This window comes from Petaurus breviceps, unplaced genomic scaffold, assembly GCF_028583685.1.
Source record: "Petaurus breviceps papuanus isolate PSGF00001 unplaced genomic scaffold, PetGlider_PUasm1.0 229, whole genome shotgun sequence".
In the NCBI taxonomy this organism is placed as follows: Eukaryota; Metazoa; Chordata; class Mammalia; order Diprotodontia; family Petauridae; genus Petaurus; species Petaurus breviceps.
This window is the reverse complement of record NW_027185903.1, coordinates 18,748,897-18,764,073: the sequence shown is the minus strand read 5'-3', so window position 1 is coordinate 18,764,073 and position 15,177 is coordinate 18,748,897. Positions and strand designations below refer to the sequence as shown.

At 40.7% G+C, this 15,177-nt stretch overlaps 1 protein-coding gene and 1 pseudogene across 3 annotated transcripts in view; both read left to right on the top strand.

Moving 5' to 3' along the window:
* ARSB (arylsulfatase B) overlaps window positions 1–15,177 on the top strand; it is a 305,283-nt gene that overhangs the window by 193,340 nt on the left and 96,766 nt on the right. The gene's annotated exons all lie outside the window — the stretch shown is intronic.
* On the top strand, window positions 6,239–7,514 carry LOC138167430 (cytochrome c oxidase subunit 7A-related protein, mitochondrial pseudogene; annotated as a pseudogene).

Here is a 15,177-nt window from a genome sequence, read left to right as displayed (position 1 = left end):
ATAGATAGATAGATAGATAGATAGATAGATAGATAGATAGATAGATAAATGGACAGATATGACAGAAAGATGACTGGAGAGAGAGACAGAGAGATGACAGATGCATGGATAGATAGTAGATAGATGGATGGATGGATAGATAGATATGACAGATACATGGATGGATAGATAGAGATATGACAGATAATGGATAGATAGATATGATGATACATGGATGAATGGATAGATAGATGTGGCAGGTATGACAGATAAATACATAGATGGATGGGTAGACAGGCAGACAGATAGATGGAAAGAGAGGAAAGACACTTAAGAATATACATACTATAATTTATTCAATCATTCCTCATTGGTTGAGTACCCACTTTGTTTCAAGTTCTGTGTTAACAAAAATAACAGGACAACCATAAATAATTGCTACATATATGTATTTTCCCTCTGTCTTTGACTTCCTTGGGGATATGCCTAGTAGTCCATTCACTCAGTTAAAGGAGATGTAACTTTGGGGCTATAGTTGATGGCCCTGCTAGAGCTGTCTTAGATCACTAGGGAGAGATTGATACTCAACTCGTATGTGTCAGATGCTGGACTTGAAGCTTCTTTCCACTGTTCCCCACTGCCTACCTCCCCCCTCCACCCCGTTATAAATTTTTTTTTCGGGGGGAGAGACCTCTAGGGAACTTCCACTGTGGACACTTCCTCTACCATTGCAAATCTGTACCTGTTCTTCAACTTGTGGTCTTAGTTGCTAGAGCATTGAAAGATAAAGTGATTTTCCCAGGGTCACACAGGCTTTATGTGTTGGAATTTCACCAAGTTGTTCCTGCTTTTGAGGCCAGCTCTCTGGTTACTAGACCACACTACCTTTCTGGTCTTACTAGTGCACAATTACCTCTGAATTCCTATAGCACTTCTTGCCTCTCTTATTCACTTGATTGTTATCATACAGTTTATTTGTTCATCCTTATATAATCAATCAATATTTATTAAATGGCTACTATGTACTAAGCATTGACTAGTTAGATTGTAATCCAGTTATAGTGTAAGCTACTAGAGGGTAAGGACCATGTCTGTCATCTTTGTATCCCCTACATGATCCGTGTATTCAAGATATTCTGAGCTTTATAAGACTTGGAATGATGTATTCTTTGTGGTCACTCACCATACTCTCAAGCATGTGATATGGTACCAGACTTTCCATACATGTTCAGGAGATGTTCTTCAAAAGCATCAATCAACAGGTATGAATCAAATGCCTACTATGTTAGACTGGAGGAATAAAGGACGTAGGAGTCCTGTCTTCAAGGAGCTTCCATTCTACTAGAACAGCTTTGCTGTATGCTGACTGGAAATCAAAGTTCATGCCACTGTTTTCCCCATGTGGTGGGCATATTTGTATCTCCATATACTCTTAGTATATTTTTGTTTTGGTTTTCATAGGATCAGAAGGAAACAGAGTAATCCAGCTTTCTGGTAAAACAAAGTATGAATAGTACAAAAGGCTTAACTGGCCTTCCCAATAATCTCATTTTAATCTTATTAAATCTTAGTCACATACCTTGGCTGTAAAATCAGTGATTTTAGCCCGGCATTAAACTATGTGAAATGGATAGGTCCCCATGATGTAACATTAGCTGACTCTGCAGTGTGCCAACTTAATGTGGCTGTGATATGTCGGTGATATGTCAGATGCCCACCACAGATAGGCTGTGAATGCAGAAAGTAACTCAATATCCCAGGCAGACCTGATGTGATTATAGGATTAAGTCTGATGGTGGGTTGTTATGTGATTCAGCAGTTATTAGCAAAAGACTTTGTTGTTTTTAACAATGCCTTTGAAATGCCATTTGAAATTTAGACTCATTTTTTGTCTTTGCCTGTTTGCATTCTTATAACAAATCTACAGCATTCCTTAAGTTTCTCAGTAATGGTGTTTGTCAGCTGATTCCCTGGTGATGGCGTGAGAACCAATCTGGGTCTTTCACCTGTGGTTACTGGCCCTGGCTTCTCATTGACCAAGTGCAGAGTGAAGAGATTTCTTTTCATCTCTTCTCATCTAGCTTTTGGTTCTTTTTTATTAATCAACTTGTGCTAGTTTTTTTAAACCTGTGAATGGTCAGTTAGAATGGCCACAGATCTGTCCATTTCTTAAGAACCCGGTACAGTCATGCACTGGACTCATGCACTGTCAGGGATGCAAAAACGTTGTAGGCTGAGTGACAGGGATAGTAAGAATTCAGAGGGGGGTGAAATTTTTATGGAAGGATGTTGTGGAACCTCTGTAGAAAGAATCCAAGGCAGGTAATCATCTGAGTCTGTGTATTCCCCTTTTCCCTCATCACAGCCACTGATGCTCTGATGTATAACAGGCATAGGTACACCATCATTGATTCAAGGGGGCTCCCAGAGTCTAAACCCTATCAAAAGCAGGAGGGCAATTATAGCTTCCATTTCTGCCTATGATTGTACCTTTCCTTGTATGATCTGCAGTGTCAAGAGATTACTTTTTATCTTCCTGAGCTCTGTTTTTAACCTGCGCAAAACCAATCCAGACTCTTCTGGCATTTCCATTTCTTCTGCATTCCATGGAAATTGAATCACTTTTTAAAAATGCTTTTCAGAGAAGAATTTCAGATTAATACATTTTTTATAGATAGGAAAAATAGAAACATAGAAGTTGCTGCTTAATTTTACACTGGGCCCAGATGAGACGTCAAGTTGGAGGAATTCTTTTTTTTTCTCTATAGCACAGCAGAAGGCCACAGATGCAAGCCCAACTTGTGGTGCTTCTCTCTCCACAATCCTCTCTGGGTGGGCAGACAAGGAAGGAGTTGGACTCAGCCCTCAGTTTTCCTCCTGTACCCATTCTCAGGCTTACTGGCTGCTTGTGTGCATTGGATGCCCTCCTTGGTGCTGGCTTCTCTGGATTTAGCTGGGGTTTCCTGCTGCCCTCTTAACCTCTTTTTCTATTTTTTGTTTTTGTTTTTGTTTTTAATGAGCAGCCCCATTGATTCATATGCTAAGATCTCTAAGCTCTTTGTGGTAGAGTGGGGTGGGGTGATCCATGAGTGGGTTGTAGGAACAGGAAGGAGGAATGAACCAGCAGGAATAAAGAATTTACCCTGAGTCAGGATGAAACACACCCAGACTCTTTCAGTTCCTTCTAGACTCCAGTTATATCTGGAAATAGAAATTCTTAATACTCAGAGGCAGTTTGTTGGGTTCTATCTCCATATCTTTGGGCATCCTGCAGAACCTCACTTTCTGAGCTTCTTGGGGGTGAGAAGGGACTCTTTTTTTAACCCTATAACATGATATACATGAATCAATTAGTTAACTATGCACTGGGGATACAAAGAGAGAATTGCAAGACATCTTTTCTCACAAGGGGCTCATATTTTTATGGAGGAGACAGAAAATAGGTTTCAAGTACAAATCAAATAGAAAGGTCCCATGTTCCTTATGGTACAGAGACAAAACAATAGATGGTAACACATGCTTTTTATTTTATTTTATTTCAATTAACAAATTTTTATTTTCTCTTGCTCCCACTCTTTTTTTTTTAAAGAAACAAAACCAAAACTCTTGTAACAAATATGCATAATCCAACAAAACAAAACCCCTCATTGCCAACTCATTCTACATCTTGAGTCCATCATCTCTGACAGGAGGGGGTAGCACTGGCTTCCTTACCAGTCTTCCAGAATTGTGGTTGGTCATTGCCTTGAAATGCCTCTTCTCTAATGTCATTTCCACTGATGAATCTTTCAGTTTCTTATGCTGATCAAATTTGGTAGTGCCAAGGACTTTGGTGTTGAGAATTTTCTTTTGGAGCTAAGTATGTGGAATTATTAGAATTAGAATTTATTCCTTCAGCAAGCATTAATAAAGAACCTGCTATGTGTAAAATATTGTGCTATGCCCTGGGGATAGACCAAATGATAACTCTCCATAGGAATAATCATTCTGTATAGCATGAATATACATTTGGCCTATCAGTGGTATCTTGGGCATATCTTATTCTTGCTGGTGGTCTTCCTGGGTTAATTGTCTCTAATTCTGTTGAATTACTCTATCAGTATTAGAGAGACAGCTTAGTGTAATGGATAGAGGGCCAACCCTGGAGTCAGAAAGACCTGCGTTCAAGTCCTGTCTTGGACATATACTAGATATGTGACCATAGTGAGTCCTTTGACTCACTATGTGACTCAGTACTTAAGATGAGGAGTTAAAAATAAGTTGCCAAAAGAGTCCCCACATTAGGTGTCTCCTTCCCCTACACCCCTCATGAAATCACCTATCTAGTTCCAAAAAACAGAAAACCAGTACAAGAAAAAGAACTAGGAAATGGCAGGGGCAATAGCATTTAGAATTAGAAGGACCTTTGAGAACATTTAGTCCAACTCTTTCTTTTTACAGAGAAGGAAGCTGAAGTTCAAGATGATTTTAAGTGACTTCCCCAAGGTCATGCAGGTAACCAGTAACAGAGGCAGAATTTGACAGAGGTCCTCTGACTGCAGATGAAATCATCCCTATGCAAAAGCCACTGACCATCCTTGGACAGGGGTGGCCATTTTCATAGAAGTGTGACTATTCAAGCCTGTGGGAGGGGGAATTTCAGGCTGAGATTAAAATAGCGCCACAATCACAAGCAGAGATGAAGGCAGAGGCAGCTGTTCTCAGCCCTCTCTGGGGTTTTTTTGGGAGCAGCCAGGAATGAGGCCCAGGACTGCTTCTGTGGGAACTTGGATCTTGCTGCTTACATTCAGCCAGGAGGTTGGGCTGCTGGTGGAAATACAAGGATGTGTTTCTGCTCCTTTCAGAGTTCTTGCATCAGGGGCTGCCTTGGTCACTCTCAGACTGGGTCTACCCAGGACCAATTTCAACAGTTGCTCATGTGGCTTTAACAACCTAGTAATTATCTGCTGATCAAGGAAGACTGGGATGTGGATGGAAAGCACTTTTAAGCTGCAAATATTTCTTTTGGAAAAGCCCCTATGAGCTGCTGACTTCCCTAATCGAAGTTCTCTCTCTGACATTAAAAGGAAATCACAGAACTGACAAGCTAATTTAACCCCATTATTTAAAAAATGTTATTCTGGTGGAGGGAAGCATTTGATGGTGAATCACTGTGATGTTTTGGGTACCAGCCCATTGAGTTGGAAGTTCTAGTGAGTAAAAGCTCTATGAAAGGGAACAGTTCAGTTAGGAGAAAAAGCAAAAGCTTCCTTCCCAGTACCCAGCTGCCAGGTACCATTTAATGCCTTAAAGAAGGCCCTTTATTTCCTCTAGATTAATGCTTCATCTTCGGCAAAAGAGGGCTTTCACAATTTAAAGAAAGGCCTAGATATTCTTTCTCCTTTGCTGGCAAACAGTTCATTGACCAGGCTTCCTACCCCTCTCCTCACACACACACACTTTTACACATTTAAAGGATTCAATTTTTGAGATTCTGACCTCACTTCCTTTAAGGATTTTCTCAATTAGTTTCTATGTATCCTCTCCTCCACACTAACCTATCTCTATTTCCCCACGCCCATTTTGCTAGACACTGAGGTTTCCCTCCATCAGTACTTCAAGGATCTAAGGTTTCATCATTGTGTACATGAGTACAAATTACAACCCCTCTACAACTTTGTAGGTGGTCTTTCAGAGCTACTGTGGTAGGGGAAAAAATTCATTACCCTCCAGCCAACCTAGGGCTGAAGCTTTGTGAACTAAGCTGGCTCAGTCCTTAGACAAAGCATATAGTCCATCACTGAGCTCATATTTGAAATTTGGTTTAAGTTCACCAGGTGTTATACTCTCCTGACCTAGCATTTGAGAACCTAGGATCACTTCAAAATCACAGTGAAACGTCAGAATAGGACATGGGTGGAATTCTTGTCAAAAAATCGGCTTCAGAGGGATAGGGTTAGATGTGAAACATCTCTTTGCATAAATGATCATGTGACTTATCAATTCATTTATATTTTCATTTCCATAGATCTACTAAACATTATGTAAGGTCAAATGCCTGTTATTTGACCTAAAAAAATCTTCCTCAGATTTCAATGGAGACCCTTAGTTTTAGCATTTTAGGATTAGGTGGACAAGGTCATGTTCAGTCTATAGATACCCTTCATACTTTCACAGACTTTTTTTTTTTATCACATTGCATTTCAATATTCATTTCTTCAGACTAATTTTTTTTTAGTCCAGCCTCATACTATATAATTAGAGAATCAATTAAGAATATTAAGAGCTGCTTTCCATGGTTCCGTCGCTGCAAGGATACCGGCTTCAGGAGGTCAGTTTGAGGGGCGACATGTATTACAAGTTCAGCGGCTTCACCTAGAAGCTGGCTGGGTCCTGGGCCTCGACCGCCTACAGCCCGCAGGGTTTAAAGCCTGTGGCATCTTCAGAATCACCACCTATCATATTTGACACACCAACGAAATATGCCTCAGAACTAGCTCTATATGATTATGCTGGGAAAAACAAAGTTCCTGAGCTGCAGAAATTTTTTCAGAAATCTGATGGTTTACCTGTCTACTTGAAACATGATCTACCTGATCAGATGCTCTATCGGACCACCATGGCTTTGACACTGGGAGGGACCATCTACTGCCTGATAGCTCTCTACATGGCTTCACAACCTAGAAATAAATAGGATGGGGTTCGTAAGACTAATTGATTCGTTAACAAGAGTTTTGGCATAAAACCCTTTGAGTTGTCTATTTTCCAAATTGCCAGTGAATTTTCTGACCTTTGTAAGTTTATGTTTTTCAGATAGAATTAGAAGACTTATCAATAAGGAACAGTTCTGGTTGTTTTGTTTCTGAAAATAAGTAGATTATCAAAACATATTGAAGAGTTAGTTATTATTTAAGCAAAGATGATGATGCCCTTCTCATTTGGGCTCCCTTATTTCTCCAGAGGTTGGCAGGCCGGCTCATCACTGTGATGAGGCCACCAGGGATTTCTGGGTTGGCCTATCATAGGCAGAGAGAGAGAGAGAGAGAGAGAGAGAGAGAGAGAGAGAGAGAGAGAGAGAGAGACTGAAGGTGGGGGAAGCCTTTCTGTATCCAGATGTGTTGGCTAAAGGAAGATTCGTTGAAGCTGCACCAATGACAGGAAGTACTTGAACTCCTGGTGCCAAAAATCTGTTCTTTTTGACACCATAAATTTCACTGGGAATTAATTAGCTGTTAATTGGGAATTTTTCCATCTTGCAGCATGGTGTTAATAGAAATTATTTTCTGTTAACTATCCATATACCCATAACTTTGTCCTGTAGTTTCAAAAGGGTTTTATGCCTGATCTCTGACCTCTTTAAACATTCCAGAGATGAAGATTCAATATTTATTCCACCATGGGAACAGAACAACTCTTAATAAAAGTTTCGCACTTTGGACCGGACTGTTTGTACAGTACATCCCTGCTTCTTCTTTACTCTTGTTAAATGCTATAGCTTTAAGGTATAATTTATTTTTGCTTGTGGAATAAGTATGGGAATGAGAAAAAGAAAAGAATATTAAGAGCTGGAGGGGAATTTAGAGACCATGTCATCCAATCCTCTTTGACTGGAAAAAAGTAAACTAAGGGGAAGCCATAGTAGAGTAGATAGAGAACTGGTTCCAGAGTCAAGAAACCCTGAATTCAAGTCTTACCTCAGGCTGAATGACCCTGGGCTGGTAACTTACCTTCTCAGTGCCCTGTGGAACTCTCAAAGACCATATATTGCAAAGCAGGTGCTACTCTCTTTTGGTGGATGGAATTTCCTTTGCCAGTGAAATTGCAGGCCTGCTTCTCTTTGCTTCTTCCCCCTCCTCCCAACTCCTTCAAAACACGAAGAAAAAAATGAAACCCAGAAAGGTTAAGTGATTTAACCAAAGTTCCATAGCTTGTTAGTGCATTAGAACCTAGGCCTCCAGTCTCTATATCTGGTGCTTTTTTCCACCATACCTATCTCCCCCACATGGTTGTCATTCAAGTTACCCTTCTTTGGACTCTACCCAACTTCACTGTGCCTTCCTGAGATGTGGCAGCCAGAACGATGCAGAGTAGTCCTGGTGCAGATGTTCTTTCTGTATGAGCATAACTTAAAGTTCACTCATTACCCTTTGGCTATTCTACCTCCCCACTCTTTCTTGAAGGTCTTAACTTCTCTTATATAAGTGGTTACTCATATAAATGCATTATCATATATTGCCTACAAGCTTACAGGTGTACATGATTCCCAAATCTAGACTTTAGTCTTTAACCTCTCTGCTGAGCTGGGTCCTACATTGTCAACTTCTTGATAGACATCTATGTTTAGATGGACTGTTATCACCTAAAACCCAACTTCAGTCAATTCAAGTCAGCACCTACTATGTTAAGGCATGGGCAACTAAGTGGTGTAATGGATAGGGCTCTTGGAGATTCATCTTCACAAGTTCAAATCCAGCCTCAGACACTTCCTTGCTGTTTGACCCTAGGTGAGTCACTTAACCCCGTCTGACTGAGTTTACTCTTCTGTAAAATGGGCTTGAGAAGGAAATGGCAAACCACTCCAGTACCCTTGCCAAGAAAACCACAAAAGGAGTCATGGAGAGTCAGGCATAACTAAAACAATTCCACAGGAAGTGTTAAGGTGTTATGCTAAATAGTGGAGATGCAAAAAAAAAGGGGGGGGGACAAAAACTATCCTTGCCTTCAAATACCTCACAATATAATGGGGAAGACAAAATGTAAACAAGTATGTACACACAATAAACTGGCAGTAACCATAGAAGAAAGACACTAGGATTAAGGGGGACTAAGAAATGCTTGCAGAAGGTAGAATTTCAGTTGAGACTTGAGGGAAGCCAAGGAAGCTAGGAGAGAGGCGAAGGGAAGGAATTTCAGGCACTGGGGGACAGCTGGTAAAAGCATGTTTGAAGTACAGCAAGAAAGCCAGTGTCACCGCATCATAGAATATATGGAAGGAAGGAAAATGTAAGAAGACTAGATGAGAAGAGACCAGCTTATGTAGGACTTTAAAAGCCAAACAGAGGATTGTTTTCTTGAATATGGAGTTAATGGGGAGCCAGTGGAGTTTATCAAGTGGAAGAGTAACACGGACAGATCTATGACTTTTCACTTTGATAGCTGAATGAAGGATGGATTGAAGCAAGGAGAGACAAGGCAGTGAGCACAATCCGAAAGCTATTAAAATAGTTCAGGCATGAGATGGTAGGATCTACACCAGGCAGTGTAGTAGCATCAAAGGAGAGAGGTGAGCATACACAAAAGATGTTGCTTTAAAGGTAGAATCAACAGGACTTGGCAATAGATTGGACATGGGAAATGAGAGAGAATAAGGAGTCAAGGATGGCACCTAGGTTGCAAGCGAGGGAGGATGGTGGTATCCTAAAGAGTGACAAAGAAGTTCAGAAAATGGAGAGTTTGGGGGTAAATATATTGAATTCAGTTTTAACTGTGTTGAGATGAATATATCTGAGGCACATCCAGTTCAAGATGTCCAGTAGGCAGTTGGAGATGCAAGACATGAGGTCAGAGAAGAGTTTGGGACTGAGCAAATGAATCTGAGAATCATCCACCTAAAGGTGATAAAGAAACTCATGGGTGTTGATGAGATAACCAAGCAAAATAGTATAGAGGATAAAGAGAAGAGAATCTTGGGGGACACTCCTGGTTATCGGGTATGACCTGGATGAAGAGCCAGCAAAGGAGACTGAGGAGCATCAGACAGGTAGGAAGAGAATCAGGAGAGAGCAGTGTCATGAAAAACCGGGGAGCAGAGGAAGCAAACACAGTAGAGCTGACTGAGCGGCAACTCCTGCTAGGAGAGAAAGGTAAACAATCCCCAGTAATTTGAAGAGAAACAAATATGTCCAGTGCTCCAAGAACAGGTACTAACATTGCCTTGCCCAGGCCACCGTGCCATGGAGAAAATGGAACCACTTGCATAGGAAGCATGGAAAGGATGCTGGCCCCTTAACCCATATGATGTGCTCCCTGACTAGCATAAGGACAACTCTTGCCTTCTATGTGATCACGGATGTCCCATGACTCTCTTCCATGTCTGGATTCAGAGCATCTTCCATATCCATAACGAGACTGGCAGTACTTGCCATCTACTTGGTTTTGTGCTGTTTTTCTTTTGGGGAATCTTGACCAGACCAAACACGTACTTCATGGCCTCTTCACAGGAGAAAGTTGTCTTTGAGATTTTTGTTTTCTTTTTTCTGGGTGCTATGCTGTAATGTTAATGGATTTAAGATCTTCCCTTAACATTAATAGGCCTCACCTGGAGCGCATTAAGGGAAGCTTGCTTAGGGGAGGCTTGCTTCTAGGAAGGCTTTCACACCTTCTGCTAATTTCTGATTAAGCCCTGAGTCAGGGAGGTTGTAATGCTTTCTGGCTCTGAGAAGTGCATAGATACTCTGAGCTGGTATTTTGCTTTGGATGCTCACTTATGAAAAGGATCTTGTGATTCCCCGGTTGAGGTTCTGAGTGGCCGTTTGTCCAGAGTTCCCCAGCTGCTCAGCTGTAAAGGCTCTCTCCATCCAAGGATGTGTGTAAAGTGTATTGTTGATTCACACAGTCAGAGCCCTGTCTGTTGGTCTTTATTTCTCTATTTGTATTTTCTCTGAAGTTCAAGGTGCTGCCTTTTCCCCTGAATTAGTGAATTTAAAATTTAAAAAGATTGTTGACCACTTGAACAACTATCTTTCCTAGTAAAGCAGATCTAAGAGCCTGTGCTAGCTTATGTTCTGTCTCATTTTCTCATTTTCCAAACTAGGCTATTTAGAGATTAACCTGCAGATCTGGGGAGCTTTGCCCTCTGGCTCTGTTAATCATTTTTTCTGTTTCTCACAGCTCACCTACTCCCCCCCATCCCTACCATTGTCTGTTTCCTGGAGATCTCGGCCTGAAATCATTGTGGGGGGAGGAGGGGAGCATTTCATCACAACCAGATCAGCAAATATGTGTTCCTGGGAGTAGTTGTTTTGAGTGGAGCTGTCCCACTGTTCACTTCACTGTTGCAAAAAGGCTTTGTCAAGGCCACAACAGTAGGCCGATTCACTATTGCAAAAAGGCTTTGTCAGGGCCACAACAGTAGGCCCAATGGGGTGGGTTCTTCCTCATTTTGATATATAGTTCCAATCACATCAGATTTCCCACGTCCTAGTGGTGATGGCAGCCTTTGTCCGCTTCTCTGGTATCTCCAGTTATAGCCTTGAAAGCAGCTACGTCAATGACCCTTTTTTCTAAGTCTACCCACCATAGGGATGGAGAAGGAGCATCCCAAAGTGCTTAAAATTTTTAAAATTATTTCTTTGCCAAAGGGAAAAGAAGACTGAGTTGTCTGCTTCTGAAGGAAACTTCATTGTAAATCCCACATGAACTGAGAAGTTTGCTCTTACACCCAATTGGCTTTCAACTCTCGATTTCCATAGCTAGAATTGGAGGGGATATCCTGTCTTGTCATGCCCCTCCTCAAAAAGACAACCGCAATCTCCTCAAATGGATAGCATTTCAAAACATAGAGAAATTCCCTTCCACTAGCCTTTCTCTAGCCATTCTGGAAATATCTAAAGAACTGGGTCTCTTCAGAAATTCTGTTTCTGGAAGAAAATTGCCCCTCATTCCTACTTTGTAACTCTTATTGGAACTGCTCTACCCGTTTTTTATTGAAAACTTTTGAAAACAACCATAACTTGATCCCAGCTTTCCAGAGACTGGATCTGTCTATACAGGAAGAAAGAAAGTAAAGAAGTAAAGTAAAGTAAAGTAAAGTAAAGTAAAGTAAAGAAAGTAGGAAGAAAGCCACCAACTTTTACTAAGCCTGGCTAATCATGGAAGATGTCCAGGTTTCATATAACTTATTTTAATCCACCTCCCCCCACCCCACAGGGTAATGTAAAACTAAAGTCAGAGAAGACATTTAAGACATTTAATACTAAGCTTTAAAAGAAAACCGTGCTATTGTTGCTTTGTATCTCAGTGCAAAGACTATGATAGTATTTTAGGAATTTAGGACCATTCAAATTTTGATTCCTAGGATTGACTAATAAAGAGGTCACCCTACAGGGTGTCCCTAAAGTCTGGACACATAGGCTATCTCATTAACTATGCATATTTTCAAGAAGTGAAATGAATGAAATTTTCAACATTTTATATAATTAGCATAAATGAGATTTCATAGGAAGACATAGGAGACACAGAGAAGATCTCATTAATATGGAAAATAGTCCCCAATAGCTAATGAAAGCTTTTATTCTGTATGAAATTGTCATGGCTAAACTGTATTAAATTTAATATTAATTAATAAAATTTATTTAATTTTAATGTTAATTTAATGTTGAAAATTTCATCCATTTCATTTCTTAAAAATATGTATAGTTAATGAGATTTCCTATGTGTCCAGACTTTAGGGACACCTGTAGAAAGAGAAAGGAATGAAGGGGGGAGGGAAAGAGAAGATGATACAGAAGGGGGCAGAGAGAGGGAGAGAGGAGGAGATAAGAGGGAGAAGGAGGGGGAAAGAGGGAGAGAGAAGGAGCTAGAGAGAAAGAGACAGTCAGAGGCCGACAGAAACAGACAAAGATCATTGATAACTTGGGAGAGGGCCATTTGAATTAAATGAAAAGTTTGGAAGCCAGACTGTAGAGAGTTAAAAGAGAATGAGAAGAAAATAAATTTGGATTGTAGATGGCCTATACATGGAGTTTCACCATTAAAGGGAGGAGAGATATGGGAGAGTAGCAATCAGGGATGGACGGATGAAGTAAGGGTTGTTCAAGCATAGGGGAGGTGTGAGTCTGTTTGTCAGTGGCAGAGAAGCAGCCCATAAGAGATTAAAGATTAGTGAAAGAGTGGGGAACATAGAGGAGGAAATCCACTGAAGAAGATAAAGTAGGATAAGATCACTCATGCATATGGAAGGATCTGCCTTGGCAAGGAGAAGGGTCAGCTCTTCATCTGAGACAGGAGTTAAGGAGGAGATAGAGGCAGAAGACATCAGGGTGATATGAGATGAAGAGGAGGAGAAAAAAAAAGAGCTCTCAGGGAATGGCCTCAGTGTTTGTTTGGTTTTGGTTTTTTTCAGTGAAATGAGGCCAGGATCTGTGCTAAGAAGCTGGGGAGAGGGAGAACCATGGGAGGTTTGAGGAGAGATAAAAAGGTCTGGAAAACCCACTGAGCTATCTCAGTAAATTAATTATGAGGATAAACAATGTAGAACTAATTCATTGTCTTCCCTCCAAAATCAACTACACCTCTAACTTCTCCATCTCTGTTTGTATCATTCTCAGTCATTCAGGCTCCAGACCTCACCTTTATGTACTCCCCCTGACTTGCCCTGATAACTTACCAATCATTAAATCCCAATAGTTCTTGCTTGTTGTACATCCTTTCCTTCCCACTCCCACTGCCATAACAATACAGGCTCTTATTGACTCACTTGTATTACTATTATTATTATTTTTGAGAGGCAATTGGGGTTAAGTGACTTGCCCAGAGTCACATAACTAATAAGTGTCTGAGGTCAGATTTGAACTCATGTCCTCCTGCCTCTAGGACCTGTCCTCTATCCAAGTGACTTCGCCACCTAGCTGCCCTGGCTTGCCTATATAATTGCATTTGTTCTCTCATTGATTTCATTGCCTCATTTCTTCCCAACTTTTGTACACATGACTGCCTGAGTAATCTTTCTAAAACATCCCTTGTGTCTTGTAATTCCTCTGGTCCAAAATATGGTGTATTTGTATACTTGGCATTATGGAAAGAGCACTGGATTTGAAGTCAGAGCAGTTGGGTTCAAACCCCAGCTTTTGCTACTTCCTAGGCAAATTAATTCTCCATTCTGTGAAACTGAGAGGTTGGATTAGATGAACTCTAATACCTCTTGCAGTTCTTAATCTTAATATCCTTTATGCCTTTCCTTTGCCTATAAATGAATTTCAGACTTCTTAGTCTGGCATTCAAGGCCTTTCACAGTCCTTCCCCAGGTTACAATTCTATCTATCTTTCACATTCTATTCCAGACTGACTGGTCTACACATTCCCCACCATTCCTTGAAAGTTCCTGCCCCTTTACCTTTACTCACAATACTCTCCCTCACCCCACCTGCTATTCCACAAACCTAGAATATCTTCCTTGTTCCCTTCCACCTATCCAAATTATGTCAGTCCTTCCAAATGCAGGTCAGGTTCCACCTGTTCTATAATACCTTCTCCAAACAACTAGATCAGAGCCAGTCTTCCTTTCTGCTCATGTGACACTTACCTAACACTGGTTTGCACTGTTACTTATCTTTCTGTGTGTATATACTTTATATCCCTCAACTCGATTCAGAGGTTACTGATAGCCAGGACAGTTCTCTATAATTCTTTGTTTTCCCCTATAGACTGCCACACAAAGGTACACAATAACTTTGTTAATTAGGTTGTACAAAAGACAATACTTTCTTTGGTTTCTGATGCTTTCTTCCTGATGGTATCCAATATTCCAGTGTTCCCTTCAGGGCAGGTGTGCGATATGCTTAAGGAATCATCCATACTCTTTCAAAAATTCCCTTTCTGAGGTGTAATTCTTGTCTCTTGAACATTTTTAAAAGATTCTAGCCTGAGAATCTAGTTTATAACTTTTGAGTTGGTCTAAGAGGCAGAAATATCCATTTGGAGAACTCTAAGAGGAATTAAGGTGAGCCATACTGACGTGTTATAAAGATGGCAGGGACACTGGGGAGACACAACAGCATGGCAGCATCAGGAGACCTGGGTAAAGTTCTGAGTTCCCACTAATTGTGAAAAATTGGTCAAAACATCTAACCACTCTGGACCTCAGTTTCCTTATCTGTAAAAATGAAATATGGGATTAGATGAACTCTGGAGTACCTTCCAACTCTCATATTCTGTGAATATGTAGGAAGCAATGAGCTATTCTAAAGTATTAGTGTGTTTTAGGTTCACCGGTCCCAAGGTAGCAGGTCACCTAGCCAGAAAATCAGAACTCACCTCAACGCCCACCACATGAAAACTTATTTCCCCTAAGTGCTTGGAGTTCTCCTCTAACCATTAAAATGCCTCTCAAAATCCATTTTGAGATTTTTCTCATTATGAGCATTATCATCAGGTCAGATGGAAACTTATTTTTTCTCATCACAAGTGCTTTACCATATGTGCATCTTCAGGAGCAGGTTG